Here is an 18,902-nt window from a genome sequence, read left to right on the forward strand (position 1 = left end):
GGTTATAGCAGTAATCAAAAGAATGTAATCCAGGGACAAAGACCAGACATGGAAAACAGACACACACAACAAAGAACACAAAGCAACCAAAATCACACATACAAAGCAACAAAAGCAAATGAGCAACTCGGACTCCACTAAAAACTGGGAACATGTACCAGGTGCACCGGTAGGGAAAGCGTCCTCTGCTTTTCTAGAAACACCCGCCGAGTTGCTTATAAAAAGTCAAGTCCGGGGTAGACAAACGAGGAAAGGTAAACTATGACCCGTTGAATAAATCAGTTTTTATGGTGCTGATGGATACATCATAACGATCCGAGTTCATGATGACGACCATAAAACTTCTGTAGTGATGACTTCAATCTTGTAGCAACATAACCCTGTTCCAGAAGCCTATTTGTTAGAGTTCTAGCGCGATACAAAAAAGTCTACGTAGTTTCGGCAAGTTCTGGCATAACGTATGAGTTGTGATATGAACACTCCATACGCAGGAGCCGAAGGGATGTTGCCACAGATGAGAGGAAAGTTGACAATTCTGAAAGAAAAGGCATCACGTTTGTCATAAAATTTGGTCAATAGTTTTCCTTTACCATCAATTTCTAAGTGTAGGTCAAGATATGAGGCTGACTTCACAGTGTCTGTAGTATCTTTTATCTCAAGTTCATTTGGGTAGATGCGATGTATCAAATCCCCGAAATTAGGATTGTTTAAAGATATTACCTCATCTGTATAGCAGAAACTGAGATTGAAGGATCTAGCCAAACGATAATCTTACTTTCTGATCAAATCAGCTATAAAGTCAGCCTCATAAGAGTGAAGAAATAGGTCAGCAAGTAAAGGAGCACAATTTGTTCCCGTTGGAATGCCGACTGTTTGTTGAAAAACACGTCCACCACATTGGACAAATATGTTGTCGATTAAAAATTCAAGCATTTTGTAAACATCTTCCTCTGTATATTTGGGAGAAAATTTGGAATTATTTCTTACAAAGTATGAGGAATCTCTACCAAGAACTATATATTTGTTTCTAGGTGTATCATCTTTTTGGAAAAACAACGATGTATAATGTTTTTAAGTCGGGATTTTAACTGAGTATGGGGAAAAGAAGTATACAGTGTTAAAAAATCATAGGTTTTAATGCTATTTTATTCAGATAATAGTCTTGAACTGATTGTCTCCAAAAGATCTTTCGAAATTTTCAGGATCCACATTGAATTAGTACCACTACGGGAGTAACAAGTGTTGTGTGTAGGACTGCAGACCCTCTTTGACAGTTGTGAGTATAGAAGTTAAAAGTTTTGAAAGACACGAAAATCCAAAGGGAATACCCGACTATTCTAATACATAACAACTTTATCGACCACATCTTCAAAATACCACCAATTGCAGTTGTCAATAAGATTCTTAGATTGACATTTGTTATCAATAGAAAATGCTAATCTGATCCATGAGGTCAAGTTGGCTGACATATTTATAGGTTAATCCCGTCCCAAGCCCAACTTTTTTACATGTATATATATATGTATATATTATAGATTGTTCTTATTCTAATTTTATTGAAATAAATCACAAAGATTTAGTTTTAAATAAATTACATATTCAATGTATAGAATATTTCATATTTTTAATTTAATTTTCATATTTAATTGATATTTTTAAATATAATTTAATTTAGAAAATAAATTACTATAATTATCTATTAAATATTTCTTATCAGTTGTAATGACACTATACATTTTGTAGATTAATAAGATATACATTTTCTATTTAAAATTCTCATCAGGCAAATATGCCACATATGATAATCATATGATGGTCGATTCATATAATAATCATATGACAATCATGTAATATTTAACATATGATTATCAAATGATTTTCATATGTTAATTTTAGCTTGAAAACATATGACAATCATATGTTTGTGAAAAACATATATTATCATATGATAATCATGCCATTATCATATGTGAACCGAAACATATGATTACCATATGGTGTTCGATTCATATAATCATATACTGCATACCATATGACTCTCATGTGTGGCACATTTGCCTGTGAAAATATCAGTGAAATCATTTAAGTGTTAAGGAAGCTACAGGTAGCAACAGGTAGATGTTGTTAATTAAGGCCTGATATGTAATTACAGCAAGGCATTGATTTTTTTGGTTTTTAGTCAGGCATATGTCTAGCATGTCAGACAAGCTGCCTTTTAAAGGCAATTGTAGTAACAAGCCTTTGTCAGTACTGTAGCATGGTTGTTGGGTAATAGTGTTCAGCACGAGCAAGTTGAAGATTTTAGTTACAATCTGTTGACCTATGTAGAAGTAATTGTCCTTTTTGAACTTTTTTTTGCTGTTTTGATGTTATTACTTTCAAAAATTTCCAAGTGTTATTCAGCTACATAGCTTCTAGTTCTTGCCTGTGTATGTTATTTAAGAAAATTTAGAGGAAGTGGAGTATTTGTTTCCACGTTAGCTATAATTTTTATTAATAAAAACTATGAACCATACATTCATTCTAAAGCTTAAAAATTGAACTTTTTAATGGTGTCTATATTTCTGTTTTATCTATATCGTGAAATTTATTTGGTTTGCAAATTACGTTATTTTCACAACATGACCTTCACTATTTCTTTAATCCTGTGATAGCTCTGTACTTATATTTTGGCAAACAAAAAAAATGCATTTCAAATACATATATGATGAACAGCAAAAAGTGTCTACAAAAATCCCTGTTGGAGCAAATTATGCTGGCATATTGTCTATAGTAGCCTATAGTTTAAAAATTCAATATGATATATACATTGCAGAATTCTCCCTAGAAATTTTACACGACGAGTCTTGGGACTCATCACTCTTAAGGAAAGTGAGTTCCAGATGAACTTGATTGGTCCCAACATTTCTTCGTTTAAAACCAGTCCAAAGGCTGCATAGATTATTTTACTACTTCGTACATCAGTTTGTAACACACATGTGCAATTATATAAAACCATATCTCACTGCAATTATGCATGTCATCCATATGAAATTGTGTAAAGTAATCTCAGCATTTTTTTATTTGAAAACAAACTTATTCTGTTATCTGGCTTCATGACATAACTCCATATATAATGTAACATCATTTATAATACTAATGGTTTTGAAACTTTTGAAAGATTGCAAACAAAATGACTCTTGTTGAAACTGATTCTTGTACCCTCATTGAAATAACATATCATTTTAAAGAACACCCGAGTTTTTATAAGCTATTGCGAAAACTAAAAATAAAAAAAAATGTTGGTCAAGTACCTCACAGTGCAGTTGGGGCTTCATAGCCAATTTATGTTCATGCAAATTCTGGTATTGTTACCTTATAAATTGTTACACGTACACAAACAGCTTTTTGCTTTGTTCATTTTTATGTATTGCTTCAATTTTGTTTTCACACAGGATATGCATTGTATCTTAAGAGGTTGTCTTTGAGAAAATCACGCAAAATCTCATTTTTTGTCCAAAAGTCATTTTTGCATTGACTGAAAATTTGTGTTGGGGTTGGTAGGTATTAAGTTAAAATTCCCAAAAATGCTAATTATTCTTGTAAAACATTGTTTTATTCATTGTAACAATCATTTTTAAGTATTTACATAGATTTTCCACCAATTTTTATTATTAAATTTAGACTATTTTTAGACTATTGTTAAAAAATGAAAGTGTTAGAATGCTAAATACAAAAACAAAAATGAAAAAAAGTGTTAACAAAGGCTCTTTCAAGTTCAAGAAAGTCAGTTTATAGTTTATTATGAAAATTGGCACGCTGCCAAATCAATGAATATTGTAGGTTTTTTTTCCTTCTGTTTTGATATGGGTAACTTGGAAGTATGTGATAGCCGAAGTAACCCTTAAAATTATCTATAGTTACTTTTAAAAGATCATGCAATGTTGCTTTAAGAACGCACCGAACTTGACACTTAAAAGCTTCAGTAGTGTACATGTTTAGCTATAGTGATAATTTGAAAGATGAGCTGAAAGATAACATGTTAAAGGTGCTACAAGAGCACTTTTTATTTATCACAATGATAAGATTTTAGTCAAACTACAATCATGCCACTCATGTTCGAGAGTTGAAATTAAACAGAGATACATTTAATTCCTTTTTTTTAAATTGATTTCCGCCATTGCTTATAAATTTGTATTTTCTTATATAGTACGTCGTTTTTTTTTTTGTTTTTTTTTTTTTGTTTTTTTGTTTTTTTGTTTTTTGTTTTTTTTACCAACAACATTATAGTTGTTTATTTTGAATAATTCTCCATCGTATCTACATTATTTACATTATGATATCATGAAATGATATCTTTCAGTCGTTTTCAATGAGACTTCTTTGAGACTCTCCCTTGATCATGTGTCGGGAAACAACCTTATTGTAGATAGACTCTTACCGGAATTTACTCACTTGCAATGTAATATGACTTGATTACCCTCCTGGGGTACCTGCTACCACTTCCGATCTTTTGCAAGATGTCTTGTAATCCGTATCTTTATTTTTTATTATGTAATCGCACTTCCTTCTGTTCGCTACGATTGTCTTTGTTTCCTGTGTTCACGTTTCCTTTGATTTTGGGCTTGTCCCATCAGTTTTGATGAAAATAGAAATGTGCAACCCAAAAATAGTAATTTAATTGAGATAAAAAATTTTAAAAAAAGTTCATTTTAAATGGCAAAAATTAAAGCTGATTTGTGGACAGAAACCAGCAATATCTTAGCTTTCTAAATTTTTGCCTTCACTAGGTTGGCTTTTCTTAGCAAAGGCTTCACTTTTTTTCGCAACTTCATTTGTGCATTTTTATTATAGTTTTGCAAACTGGAAATGAAAATTTGGACACTAGTTACTAACTCAGGTTGGAAAAGACAAAACGAAACCAAAACAAATCAGGTTACCGGAAATTACAGGAAAAATTTTAAGGAATCTGACAACAATTTTAAGGGAGTAAGACGGCCGTACATGGAAAATCGTTAGGATATGCAACTATGAATAACTAAGATGGTCAGATAGTTGTGAGCGATGATCTCTGTGCAGGCGGTGTTGTTTCTATAGACAACACAGCAGCAATGATATTTCAATTACATATACAAATTTGTGCATTTTAATGATTGACTACATAAAACCAATAATGGTCTCTGTATAAAATGATCAAACTAAGTTAAATTGCTATATTTGGCGGATCTGGTGGTGGTGGAATAACAGGCTCTGGCCATGGAATAGGGTCTGGATCAAAATGTTCTCCTTGGGGAATTGCTGTAGACAATATTTCAGTTTCTGAAATAAGAAAAAAAAACGAAACAAAAAAAGCAACAAAAAACAACAAAAAATCATTTATTTTACAGAATATCAATGTTTATGATTATTTTACAAATTAAACACAAACTTAATCATTTCTGTAAAGTTTATTATCATTAAAATAGAAGGTTGGCGAGGAATGTGGTACAAATACGTTTCTAGTCATCATATAAAAACAAAAGAACAAATACCTAAACAGTTTCTTCAAGAGAAGCTGAGTAATTTGTTAAAGAAAAGTGTAATCGATGGTCGGTCGGATTGGACTGACAAGGCGATTACAATATTGCCCATACACTATTTGTACATTTCTATAAAAGTCTTCATTTACCTATTTTCCCATGTGCTACTATCCTGTTATGTGCGTCTTCATCAGATAATCGAAAACCTATAATACAAAATAAACAAATAACGTCCCGTATATTTTAATCTCTCTCTCTCTCTCTCATTACTTGTCGCCTTATTTTTTCCAGTATATGTTCGAAGGAAAGGTAGTGAACTATATAATAAGTTTCCTTGACAAAAAATTAATTTAATCAGGAGAGTTCATGTTTAGAAGTCACTGAAATAACCACCAAAATGTCAATATTGGTGTAAAAGATGTTCAATGGTCTAAAAAAACAAAACAAAAACATAAAAAAATATTTGAAGCGTTTGTAAAATCTTTGAAGATCTTTCATGTTACAACAATATAAAAAGAAACAATAAATGGGCCTGTGTTCTCGTTTTTGAGATATAAGCATTTGAAATTTTTGCGGGTAAGGGTTTTTCTCTGAATTTTCCATAAGTTTTGTCCTAGTTAGTTTTAACAAAAAGAAGCACTGAACATTTTCCAAATAATATTTTAAGGTTTGTTTGATTGAATTATGGGGGTCACTGGCAAAAAAAAAATAATGATATACAGCAAAGATGTAATTCTAGCCTCCTAGGATTTCGAAATGTATATAAACAATGTCTTATTGTCTTATAAAAAATGACAAAAGTATACTAATTAATAGATCACCAGTTCATAAAATTTAAAAACTCTTAAACAATAAAACAAGACATACATGCACACATACATTTTTTTTTTGGTGGTTACAATATGAATATTCTGTGATGTAATCAGGTGAAAGCATTTACTTATTTATCTAGTATAAACTTACGAAGGGAGTGATACGGCTTGAGTCTTCTCGGCCTTGACTGTTTACGGCTATCTCTGGCAAATGAATCGGGCCGCTTTTTGCCTGGACAGCCTGTAACTGTTTTTTTTTTATTCTGTGTCTCACACATATAAAAACGAGTATTAATGCCGTTAATATTGATAACATTAAATCTGCTCTAAAATAAATTTCTTTGTCCTTCGTGGTGTACATAGTATTTTTTCTGCATGAAGTCACAGCTCAATTAGCCGCAGCAGGTACAAAAAAATGTTATGTAATGCATTTGTATTGCATGTGTGGATCCAGACTAATTTCTGTTTATCTTGAAATTATTGCAAATGTAATGCAATGCTTTATAGTTGCCATCTAATACATGTTCCCATTCAAGAAGTCTACAAGGATAAAAGTGGAATTCATGTAAGGATTGACTGTTAATTGATATTGTACTATTTTGTATCCACTTCACCTTAAATGATAAGACAAAGACACGTTACAATATGTTTAACTGTAATACATGTAACGTGAGTTAAAAAGAGAAAAATTAATACGTATATGAAGGCATAAAACTTACAGATTGTTCATATTTCAGTATTTTGAAATGTTTTTTCGACATGCATATTTTAGAAAAGCTGAAATATAAACCAAAAACACGAAACAAAAACTAGATATCGTATTTTAAATAGTAAACTCTTATAAGCATCATTACAAACAAATACATAATTTGGTAACAATCATTAAACAGCTGAGACGTTTGTATAATATTGATTTGTTGTGACATGCATCATTAATTTGATCCTCTATCCTACATAATAACATCTAAATGAACTGTCCAGTACTACCATACATCGTGTACCAAGTTACAGTCCTAGATTAATCCTAGGAGGAGGAATGACCCGGCCAGCGAAAGCTATATTTTTATGTAGCCTAGCTGGCCGAGTGGTCTAGTGCGCTGGACTTTGTGCAGGCGGTGTTGCCGTAGATGTCACAGCGGTACGAATTCGAGTCCCTCGGAGGGAACGACCAAAAAGTTGCATTGCAAATTTGACAGTTCTAACATCGTTTGGAATTTTTCAGACTTTTCCCCTGTATCAATTTGATCCGATGGAGCAGTGTAGCGAATAGAGTCGTCACTTTCTGCGACGTTTATATATATATCCCACTCCAAGCCAGAGTGAATAACTGTTTACCACAGATTTCATGGGAGAAAGACCCTTTTAATTTTACTTCCTTTAAACTATTTCTCGTGACTCTATATATGCGAAAGCTGTCTTGTTAAAATGTAAATTCTATTATTTCAAGAAGAGAAATTTATGTACTTTTAACCTTGCATTACAAAATGAGAACGTATATTCTATTTCAGAAATACATGTACATACATGTACATATTTACAGAACCCCCCCCCCTCCCCCCCACACACACACACAAAATCATCACTTTTGTCAACGTAAGATTTTGTCTGCGATCATATATAAGCGTTTTGATAAAAAAAACTTTATATATACATGATTAGAGGTATACATTTTTCCTCATCAAACCCAAATGGACATATCCAGAGACTTGTAAAAGAAGGGCCTGAAACATATGGAACAAAAAACCCAAAATGTGAAAATATTCTATTATTCACTTGCTTGTGTCCTTGTGTTTTCACATTGCTCAATAATAGTTATTTATATTAAACTTCATTGTGAGTTTCACTGTTTACATAGACTTGGAGCAACCATTTGTATTTTTATAGGAGGCTAGGATTAAATTAAGAATAAAAGGCAGGACAATGATGTTTGGTTAGAAAAGATCCCGGATGAACACATTTGTAAATTCAATTCAGGATAGGCTTGAAACAATAAAATGCCAGGTCGAAAATTATACGGAAAATGATCCAAGACAAAAGGAACGGTTCCAGCTCCACTGTATTTTAATCAAAATGTTGCTCCTGAACAAAAACGGTTGAAAATAGTCTTAAATGGTCTGATCAACCTTTGCAAAATGAGAGTTCATAACATAAGGGAGAGACCAATGGATACTGATGAGGAGGCGGAGCTGGAAGTATTTGGCCATAAATTTCTTACCATCAAAGTTTAGAAAATATTCCGACTCAAAAGAAATAAGCCTTCAGAATCAAATGGTCCCCTCCCATATTGTTTGGCTTACATGCAAATGCAAATCCTATGATAACATAGCTGAGATTTAAAAAAAGCTCCCACAATTCGAAAAATGTAAACCAGCTCCATGAATCATGATTCGCACTCTGTACTTAAGTTCAGCTTTTGACAAAAAGGAACACGTTTTCTATATTATCTAATGTTTAAACTTGTCTTGGTTGTTATGAAATCTTATAAACAAAAAGACTCCTAGTCAATCACTTACCTTTCTCCTTCACACATATGTTACATTCCGAAATAGAACGATCAATACAGGTATCATTTAATCTCGATCAATCTCAACCCTTTATGTATTAAGTTACTTAAAAAAAGTATTACAAATCTTTATTTTTGTATTTTCTTTTACATGCAACACTGACGAAAACAAATGGTCTATAAATGTGGTTAAAACTAACCGGTTTATTACACGATCGCAGTTAACTCTATCGGGGTTATAGATGCACATTTATAAACTTGATTGACTGTGTATTGGTGATTCATAGAACGCAAAAGATAAAGAAAATTTCGCTTTAATCTACCTGTGAAGCAATATTGCAAATGTCGATACCTTCAAAAATATTATATATCTTGTACGGTAATCTTTCCTGACTTATCTTAATGTAGGTGGGTATTATATTTGTCACAATTTTTCATTGATCATTAAGCTCACTATTCAGATCTACTTCTTCGTAAAACAAGCCAAATTTATAATTGAAGCGTTCGATAAATTAGCTAAGGATTTGACTCTTACAATTACCGAATTAGTTCTGAATTAAAAGCAGTTAATATATAAATACCAGAAGTGATATTAAAAATTTATTTTGGATTAAACTTGATAATGTGTTGCATGAGTATTCGGTAAATTTGTTGTTACCCTTATTTAGAAAAATGAACCGCATTTACAAATAAATTAACCAACAAAAACGTTTCATTTAACGTATATAATTCATACGATCATGATGGCAAATAACGACTCTGAACCACCGTTAAAAGTGGTACACGTATGGTTTTGAAGCTAAGTGTACTTACTTACTTTGCAGACGACGCTTTTTTTACCTGCTTTAAGAGGTAGTGTCTATAGAACAGCCTAACGATAATACTACATAATTTATTTCTATATATGTTTATGTTTGTGTCAAATGAGGCCCAGTGCAGGTCCGGGTGTCAAAAGAATAGGGCCCCGTGCAGGTCCGGGTGTTAAAAGAATAGGCCTGCAGCAGCGCTAAGCTTGTCGTATAAGGCGACTAAATAGTGCTCAGAAACCTAGCCGGGGGCTAGGCGCTCTGCCCACAGAGCAACTGGGATGTGTGCCCCAGGTGGTGGAATGGGGTACCCCTGGCGTGTTACATGCTGGGGTTGTCAGGCTATAATACGGAAAACCTGACCGCAAACCATAGTGGTGCACCGTGTTTGGAAAGAAGCCACGTTCCTCGCACGTTAAAGAACCCTGCTGTGGTATTCGATAGGAGTAGGAACCTTTGCGCTCCGCCACAGGAGGCTAAATTGCCCGAACTTACCCACCCCCCCCTTTTTCCAGTAGTAATCAAAATTTGTCGACCCTATTATCCTTGTGACCCATCCTTTCTTTTTTTCATTTCTTGTTCATTTTATCATCCATTTCGTGTTCATTGTCTGAATATAGCTGAAATATTGCTGCTCGGACGTTAAACCCCAACAAACAAACAAACAAACAAAAGAATAGGCCTGCAGCAGCGCTAAGCTTGTCGTAAAAGGCGACTAAATAGTGCTCAGAAACCTAGCTGGGAGCTAGGCGCTCTGCCAACAGAGCAACTGGGATGTGTGCCCCAGGTGGTGGAATGGGGTACCACTGGCATGTTACATGCTGGGGTTGTCAGGCTATAATACGGAAAACCTGACCGCAAGCCATAGTGGTGCACCGTGTTGGGAAAGATGCCACGTTCCTCGCACGTTAAAGAACCCTGCTGTGGTATTCGATGGGAGTAGGAACCTTTGCGCTCCGCCACAGGAGGCTAAATTGCCCCGACCTAACCCATCCCTCCCTTTTTCTAGTGGCAATCAAAATTTGTCGACCTTACTTTCCTTGTGTCCCATCCCATTTTTCATTTCATCATCATTTCATGTTCATCGTCTGAATATAGCTGAAACATTGCTGCTCGGACGTTAAACCCCAACAATCAATCAATCAATCTGTCAAATGAGAAGGCGGCAGAATCTAACTGAGGATATTTTGCGGTTCCATGCCAAATTACAGGGTCTCGAAAAAAAATATGCACCACTAGATACACGGTATTCATGGTTCATCGCCGTATGGAAATACCCTGATGCCTGCAAATCTAGATCACAACTTTGGGTTAAATAGTTCCACTGCCTTGTGGGTAAACCTTGAAAAATAGGCTATAGCAGCAAACTCCGACAGAATAACCGGACAACTGAAGTTCGTCAGTGCGTTACAATCGTCTAAGGACAGTTAAACCCTGTAATAAAACACGAACTTTGAAGTACTAGGTTGAGCGTAGAGCTAGTCACCTCACCTTGGTAAACCAACCTGATTACAGAAATCTTAACCAAGTCGTCATTTCCAAAAAAAGGAAATGTCAACTAACAAACAAGCAAGCTTATACACACTACAATAAAGGTGTTGCCATGACGCTTGTGGATGAAAGCAAAACGGAAGTACGCATGCAGAAGATAACACTTGCTAATCCTAAGATTTTCAAGAGAAAGACACATGGAAAGTTCGAACCATGTATTCTACTAGAACTTATATCAAATATTACACCATTGTTGCATTGTTATTAAACTGTTGTTTTCAGAGTAATTAGGACAAATATTTAGGTGAGTTGTTTTATAACCCCGCTTGAAAAGCTGGAAAAGAGTAATCACGGGAACTAAGGTTATAGCGGTAATCAAAAGAATGTAATCCAGAGACAAAGACCAGACATGGAAAACAGACATACACAACAAAGGACATAAAGTAACTATCATACATACAAAGTAACAAAAGCAAATGAACAACTCGGACTCCACTAAAAACTGGGAGAATGGACCAGGTGCACTAGTAGGATAAGCGTCCTCTGCTTTTCTAGAAAAACTCGTCGAGTTGCTCATAAAAAGTCAAGTGCGGGGTAGACATACGAGGAAAGGAAAACTATAACCCGTTGAATAAATCAGTTTTCAAGGTGCAGATGGACACACCATAACGATCCACGAGTTCATGATGACGACTATAAAACTTCTGTAGTGATGACTTCAATCTTGTAGCAACATAACCCTGTTCCAGAAGCCTATTTGTTAGAGTTCTAGCGCGATACAAAACGTCTGTGTCATTTCGGCAAGCTCTGGCATAACGTATGAGTTGTGATATGAACATTCCATACGCAGGTGCTGAAGGGATGTTGTCACAGATGAAAGGAAAGTTGACAATTTTGAATGAAAAGTCATCACGTTTGTCGTAAAGTTTTGTCAATAGTTTTCCTTTACCATCGATTTCTAAGTGTAGGTCAAGATATGAGGTTGATTTCACAGTGTCTAGTATCCTTTATCGCAAGTTCTTTGGGGTAGATGCGATGTATCAAATCCCCGAAATTAGGATTGTTTAAAGTTTGTTTGTTTGTTTCTGGGGTTTAACGTCCGAGCAGCAATATTTCAGCTATATTCAGACAATGAACATGAAATGGATGATAAAATGAACATGAAATGAAAAAAAAAGGATGGGTCACAAGGATAATAGGGTCGACAAATTTTGATTGCCACTGGAAAAAGGGGGATGGGTAAGGTCGGGCAATTTAGCCTCCAGTGGCGGAGCGCAAAGGTTCCTACTCCTATCGAATACCACAGCAGGGTTCTTTAACGTGCGTGTCTTCAAGGTCTTAATAATACTGGGGTGATAATTTTCTGTAAATGATTCTGTATATTTTATCGAGGTTAATCCGTCTACCTTTTAAATATATCTATCATAGAATGACAACCGACTGAAATGCCAAAAATAAATTAAATGCAACTGAGCCTTTTTTTTCGTTCTGCTTATATTAAAAAAACATAGATCATAAAACATTATATGACATGTTTTTTTTAACATTTTTGCTTATATCGCTAATTTGTGTTTTGCTAATTATTCAAATTCTTTTGTTATTCCAATGTTCCTGCTTTGACCTCCATATTGTTTTATTTATTATGAGTATGCTTAGATTGTGTTATAAATATTTCATAAAAAAGGGTCCTACATATATCATGGGTGCAAACATCGTAACAGGATTGCGTCAAAAGCATCTGAAATTTTAGTTATATCCTGTATGATGCACAATTCCCATTGCATATTTTTTTATCAACTATGTATTTATATTTATGAATTCTTCAACATTTTAACTCTAATTAAAATTGATTTGATATATTTTTCATTTCAATAAATATCTTAAAACATATTTCCACATCTTCCCGATTCAAAATTCCCATCCCCCACCCACCATTCAAATTCCCGATCCCCATTTCCCCGTTCCCAATCCACCATATACCATAGAATCTGAAGTTTTTGCCATACAAGTACTGTATCTTATCAGGAGACACATTTTACAATAGCAGTCAAACGATTTCAGGAGTAGACTTTGATTTAAGTAGTTTATATTCATTTAAAAAGGTAGAAAGACCAGTATCAACGAAATGAAATGATCACAAATAATGAGAAAGTAACTATATACGTTGTAATTCTCGGAAATTAAATGTTTGTGTGCAAGGGGATGCACAGAGTAATAGATGCTCTTTAATTCTATTTGTGATATGTATCATTAATTTTCTTTCTATGAGTATTTGTACAGATGTACAATGGAATACAGGTCTTTGGAGTAAATGATATTAAAAAAAAACATATTAATTTGTTTCAACAATTAGTCAAGACAACAGCTGGTCTCGATTTCACAAAAAGTCGTAAGTGTAAAGTTGATCGTAAGTAATGACGTCATAAACTAAAGTAGCATTGTGACGTCATGATTTACGATCAATTTCACACTTTTTCACGACTTTTTGTGAAACCGAGGCCTGAACTGTAAGATGTTGTAATCTGATTTAAAGTACAGAAATATTTTACCATGTTCATTCACTTAAACTACTAGTATACAGAACTGCAAAAGAAAGGTCTTGTTAATTAGAGGCAAATGAAATGCAAAAGTTATTCTTTGATAAATGTTTCATTGCTTTTGGACGTAACTTCATCATTTCAGTTCATTCCCTGTTCATGGATGAAGATTTGTAACAACAAAATCATTGAATCAATAATTTATAGATCACTGGTCAGTAGTATGTGTGTTCTCCATTAATGTTATAGGTCTTGGAATGAATCAGACGGGCGATGAAGTTCATATGAATCCTAGCCTGAAACTAAAGAATACATTCTTGAGGTTTTACAACAGGTTCTTGGATGTATATCATTTGTTTTGATTGGTAATTTTGGACTTGTTGTCGAAAGTAAATTGTAGCATTTGCACAATATGCGCCTGCGCATGTTAATTTTTGGTTGCCTACAAAATCTGCTACAACGTGTGCTTCAAGACCTAGATCGGTATATTAGACTGCATTGGCATCATTTACGCTCCTTGAACCTAGATTCTAATTTAAGACGATTCAACCGTTTTGCCGTTTTTCGTGCTGTTTACGCATCGTTTAGATAGAAGCGTTTGTTTAAACGCACGATAGGAGCGTTCAATTTTTTTTTGTACTTTGATTATATCCTTGATTTAACTGTTATTTTTATATTTTTTGCTATAATTATATAATATAATTTTTTTTCTGTCTTCATCATAAGTCAAATTTTTTTTCGTCCTTCGTCTACCGTGCGTTTAAACGAAAGATATGAGTGTTCGTCTATCGTGCGTTTAAACGCACGCTAGGAGCGTTCGTTTATCGTTCGTTTAAATGCACGATAGAAGCGTCCGTTTATCGTGCGTTTGGGTATCGTGCGTGCGGGAAACCTGAACGTCTCAAGGAGTGTACCATAAATCTTGAACTTCACCATTAATGTCTTTCCATCATGCAGTTTCAAGAATATATTTTGCCATGTTTTTTCCTCTGGCTTTGTGTCCTATCATCCCCATGTTAAATGAAAAATACTGATGGTCACTAGTGAAACGACGGTCACTCGGGTTACTTTACTCAATCGTATTCCGACTTCCCTATAATTCACTTTTTTTAATGGTAAATACTTATTGCCAGATGAGCTGTGTGATATGAGCAGAGGGACAAGTTCTATTGATATTTGCGTAGGATGTGCCGATCCTTTAGCTAGCTATGCTGTTATTCTACGGCGACCATTATGTTGATGATATCATTGAAGCGTTAGATTAAACGAACAGTGCAGTAGAATGCCTTTGCAGAAGTTTAAGACCTTACCCATCATTCAAACATGTTTTCAGTTCAGTGATATATTGATACGTCGTTTTGGATCGGGATGAAAGAAGATAATTACAAGATAGTAGACATATACAGGGCAGTGTTGTTAACGTGGGAAACAACATACTGGGGAAAAGTATTATGTCAGATTTAAGGCTGGCTCTGTGTAACATTGACGTGAAAATTTGAACGGTGCTATCTGAGTTATAGATGTAAACTCATACAATCAAGGTTTTCACAACTAATGGACACATAACAAGAAAAACGTTGTTAAAAGGGAAAATGTCCATGTGTTTATGTTTAGTGTGTATTTCTCCTTTGAATGATGAAATTTGAAAAAAATCCTGTAGGCCAATAATTACGTCGATCAAATGCATCTAAGACGCAACCGGTTAGTTTTGACTAATATATACACACAGAGAATAAACGTCATTGTATCATTAAAGTCGTCAATCGTTCATTGTTTACAGTAAAGTCTCACTAAAAGTGATCGAATCACATTAAAGGGTATAAATACACAAATATATTCCTACTTAACCATCTAAAGTTTCTCCAATGCATATCCAGTAATCCCTATAAATCCATAAACACCTCTGTTATAGAAACAATTGTAAAATTTACAACCAAAAAGTGTACAATTTTACAGAAACAAGTATACCACTTACCCCAAAATATACATTTTACAGGAAAAAGTGTAAATGTAACAGAAAAAAGTATCAATTATACAGGAAAGAGTATAAAACTTACAGAAAAAAATTGTAAAATTTACGGAAAAAAGCATAAATTTTACAATAAAAAATATAAAGTTTACAGAAAAGAATATAAAATTTACAGAAAAAGACGTGTAAATTTTATAAAAGAAAGAATAAATTCTACAGAAAAAAGAGGGAATAATATAAAAAGTGAAGTGTATATGTAGCCCTAAAATGCTACCGCATTAACAAAATGTCAGCGGTCTTAAATATTTGAGTTTTCGATATCTTTTTATTTTTAATGTCTTAAAACTGAAGAAAAAAACATGTGTCAAGAATTTAGCTGTTCGTCATGATCAAATTGGTTTTTTAGCATGTCGTCCATGTATCTGTGGCTTTGGTTTTTAGCACATATGACCAGATGTTAAAACTTTGTTTGGAATCAATTTGCAGTAAGCATTACATAGATAGAATTATTTACTTTGAAAATATTACCTTAGACATGTTGTAGAAATTCACATCTCCAATATTATTCTTAATAATTCATGATAACAATTATGTTGATTTTCTATGTTTAAATAAAGATCATCATTATACATTTATCCTGCAATGGGTTCATTAATGAGCAAATAACGGGTGTCAAATAAATTTTTGCTTTATTTGTATAGCAAAATAAGGCAATTAAGCTCCGCCCACCATCACAATCAGGCGTCCCGTGCAATATCCTCTGTCAATCTGTCAGTCACAGTGTTCCTAAGACATAGTACCATTTTTCTCCTAACCAAACATGTCTAGCCGTGTGAATTCAATGTTTTACGGCGCAACTTTGAACATTGTCACTTTGAATATGTATACACACAATCCAACAAATCAATGACTTTGTTAAAAGTGAAAGTAGGTCACAGAAGAATTTATTTCACATCAGAAAAACATGTTAAATGACGGATTTTGTTGTTTAATTTTGAATATTTATGTTATTTTTATGACTCGTTTAAAAGTAAAAGTTAAAATTTATAATATTTCAAATAATGTCCATCTCTCAGAACTACTTTTTGTCTCGGGTTTTTTTTTAACGGCAAATGCTTGGGGCCCAAGACAGGTTTCTACTTTTCAATTAAATACTCTTTACAAAACAAAACCACCAAAATTTACTCATTGCAGGATAAACACCATATTAGGGTATTACAGAAAAAAAATAGAAAGTATTTGTATTCGGCTCGGAAGGGGAGTAACTGCTCGGCAGTTACTTCCCATTTCTTAGCCTCATACAAATACTTTCTATATTTTTCTGTAATACACTAATGTTGTATATGTTAGGGTTAGATTCATAGATTTATGTTTCAAGTCACAAATATTTCACACATAAACAGGACAAAACAATATGAAGTCTCTAATAAGAATGCTTGATGATGCAGTGAGTTCTGTTTACGTTTTTTACTACCCTACACACTCGGTTTAGGCCTAGCACTAAAGAAGGTATCTTTGTACAATCTATTAGACTGATACAATATTTGTTTGTTTGTACTGTACCGTAATGACTCGATGTTTCGATAGCTATTAAGTTTACTGGTTAGTAGCTTCCTGTAGACTATACATATATATATATATATATTTATATATATTTATATATATATATATATATATATATATATATATATATATATATATATATATATATATATATATATATATATATATATATAGGGGTATACGAATAGTATACAGTGTATGAAAATGTTAAAGAAAAACAAGAAATTTCAAAATCGTGCCTGTATTATAGAGAACAGTAAAATACTTAGATATCATTTCATATAAGCAGAAACTAAAATTATATCAAACTTAGTCTTTACCTAGATGTAGAAATAACATTTGTAGCTTGGAACATCAATTTTCATTAATCTACATATTTCCTTTATGTTTTAATTTTGTTTTATTAATCACCAATATTATTACGAGAGCATTTATTTAAAGTTGGCAGTAGCCTTTTAAATTTTACCATTAGTCCAGAATAAACCTATATATGAAGAAAACAACACCATGTAATGTCTTGGAGATACGAATCAAAAGTCAAAATGTCCATTTGGCTCTAGGGACGACGTCTGTAGTTGTTTGTTGAAATTTTAATGTTTTCCGATATCAAGTGACTTATTACAGGTTTGTCAATGGACTATACTAACTGTAAGTTGGTCATCGACGTTTCTTTACAGTACAAATACATATGAACGTTAACCATTGCAGTTGATATAAGCCAACGTTTTTTGTAGTTTGAAATTCTATTATTTGTTTGTACATTTACATTAAACAGTAATAACGTTCTCCACTCATTGACATATGAATTGTCCACACTATGAATAATGGCTGCAATACGGTGGTATATTACACAACTGAACTTTCTAACAAATGTGTGCACTTCAACTCTTGTCATTTTTCTTCTTTCTTAACAAATAGACACATGCAGCCAAAATATAAAAAAAACAATTGTATTAAAATCGGTCATCACATATAATAGTACAATGTTAAAGAACATAGCTATGGCAAACCTAAATATCGTTATATTACCGATTTGTGGAAACAAAATTTTGGTAAAAAATCAATTTTGAGTTTTAAAATTACATACTTACAGTTGATGTAATGATCAAGAAACACCTCTCTGGCCCAAACAAGAGTAACTAAACCGATTTTTGTATTGATTAAAATATTTTTCATGTGATCTAATTGCTTCCTGGTAATTCGGAAAAATCTCATTAAGCTGTATCCGTCCTTATCGAAATGGAATGTGGATTGTTTAATTCTTATTGTTGAAAGATTGGCTATGTTTTTCGACGGATCAAATATTCCCATATCAGTTCTATGTACAACACCCCAAAGAACATTGATATCAAGTTTCAATTGGTCAAGTAGTGTCAGAGAAGAAGAGTTTTGAAAACTTGTTAACGATGACGAAAGACGACGGACGCCAAGTGATGGCAATAGTTCACAAGGCCTTTGGCAGGTGATCTATAAATGCTGATTTATTGGTCCAGTTTTGCAATCCTCTGATTTGCAGTTGGTACTTAAGAAACATATCCATCCAATGAAAAATAAAATTTAACTCGTCTGTTAGATTTGTACTTCTGTGTATGTGATTCGTAAAACTTTAAATTTTCCGAATAGAGTATTCCTACAATTACAAAACGTTCAGACGCTAGAATAGACATGATATATATCTTGAAAACATATTGTTACATTACAACAAACATTGGGCATTATGAAT

At 33.4% G+C, this 18,902-nt stretch overlaps 1 long non-coding RNA gene across 8 annotated transcripts; it reads right to left on the reverse strand.

The window, feature by feature from the left end:
* Positions 1 to 5,111: 5,111 nt before the first annotated feature.
* LOC148596677 (uncharacterized) lies at positions 5,112 to 18,365 on the reverse strand. 8 transcript variants are annotated; one of them, XR_015919135.1, is made up of 4 exons: positions 18,271 to 18,365; positions 6,462 to 6,850; positions 5,648 to 5,704; positions 5,112 to 5,298 (listed from the first exon to the last, which is right to left on the reverse strand). It is a non-coding gene; the product is annotated as an uncharacterized LOC148596677 (long non-coding RNA). The 8 variants fall into 8 exon arrangements; XR_015919137.1 differs by having other exon boundaries at positions 18,267 to 18,345; XR_015919138.1 differs by lacking the exon at positions 18,271 to 18,365 and adding an exon at positions 9,627 to 9,694.
* Positions 18,366 to 18,902: the final 537 nt, after the last annotated feature.

This window comes from Perna viridis, chromosome 15 (assembly GCF_037379345.1).
Source record: "Perna viridis isolate PV_CMFRI_1.1 ecotype Kerala chromosome 15, ASM3737934v1, whole genome shotgun sequence".
Classification (NCBI taxonomy): domain Eukaryota; kingdom Metazoa; phylum Mollusca; class Bivalvia; order Mytilida; family Mytilidae; genus Perna; species Perna viridis.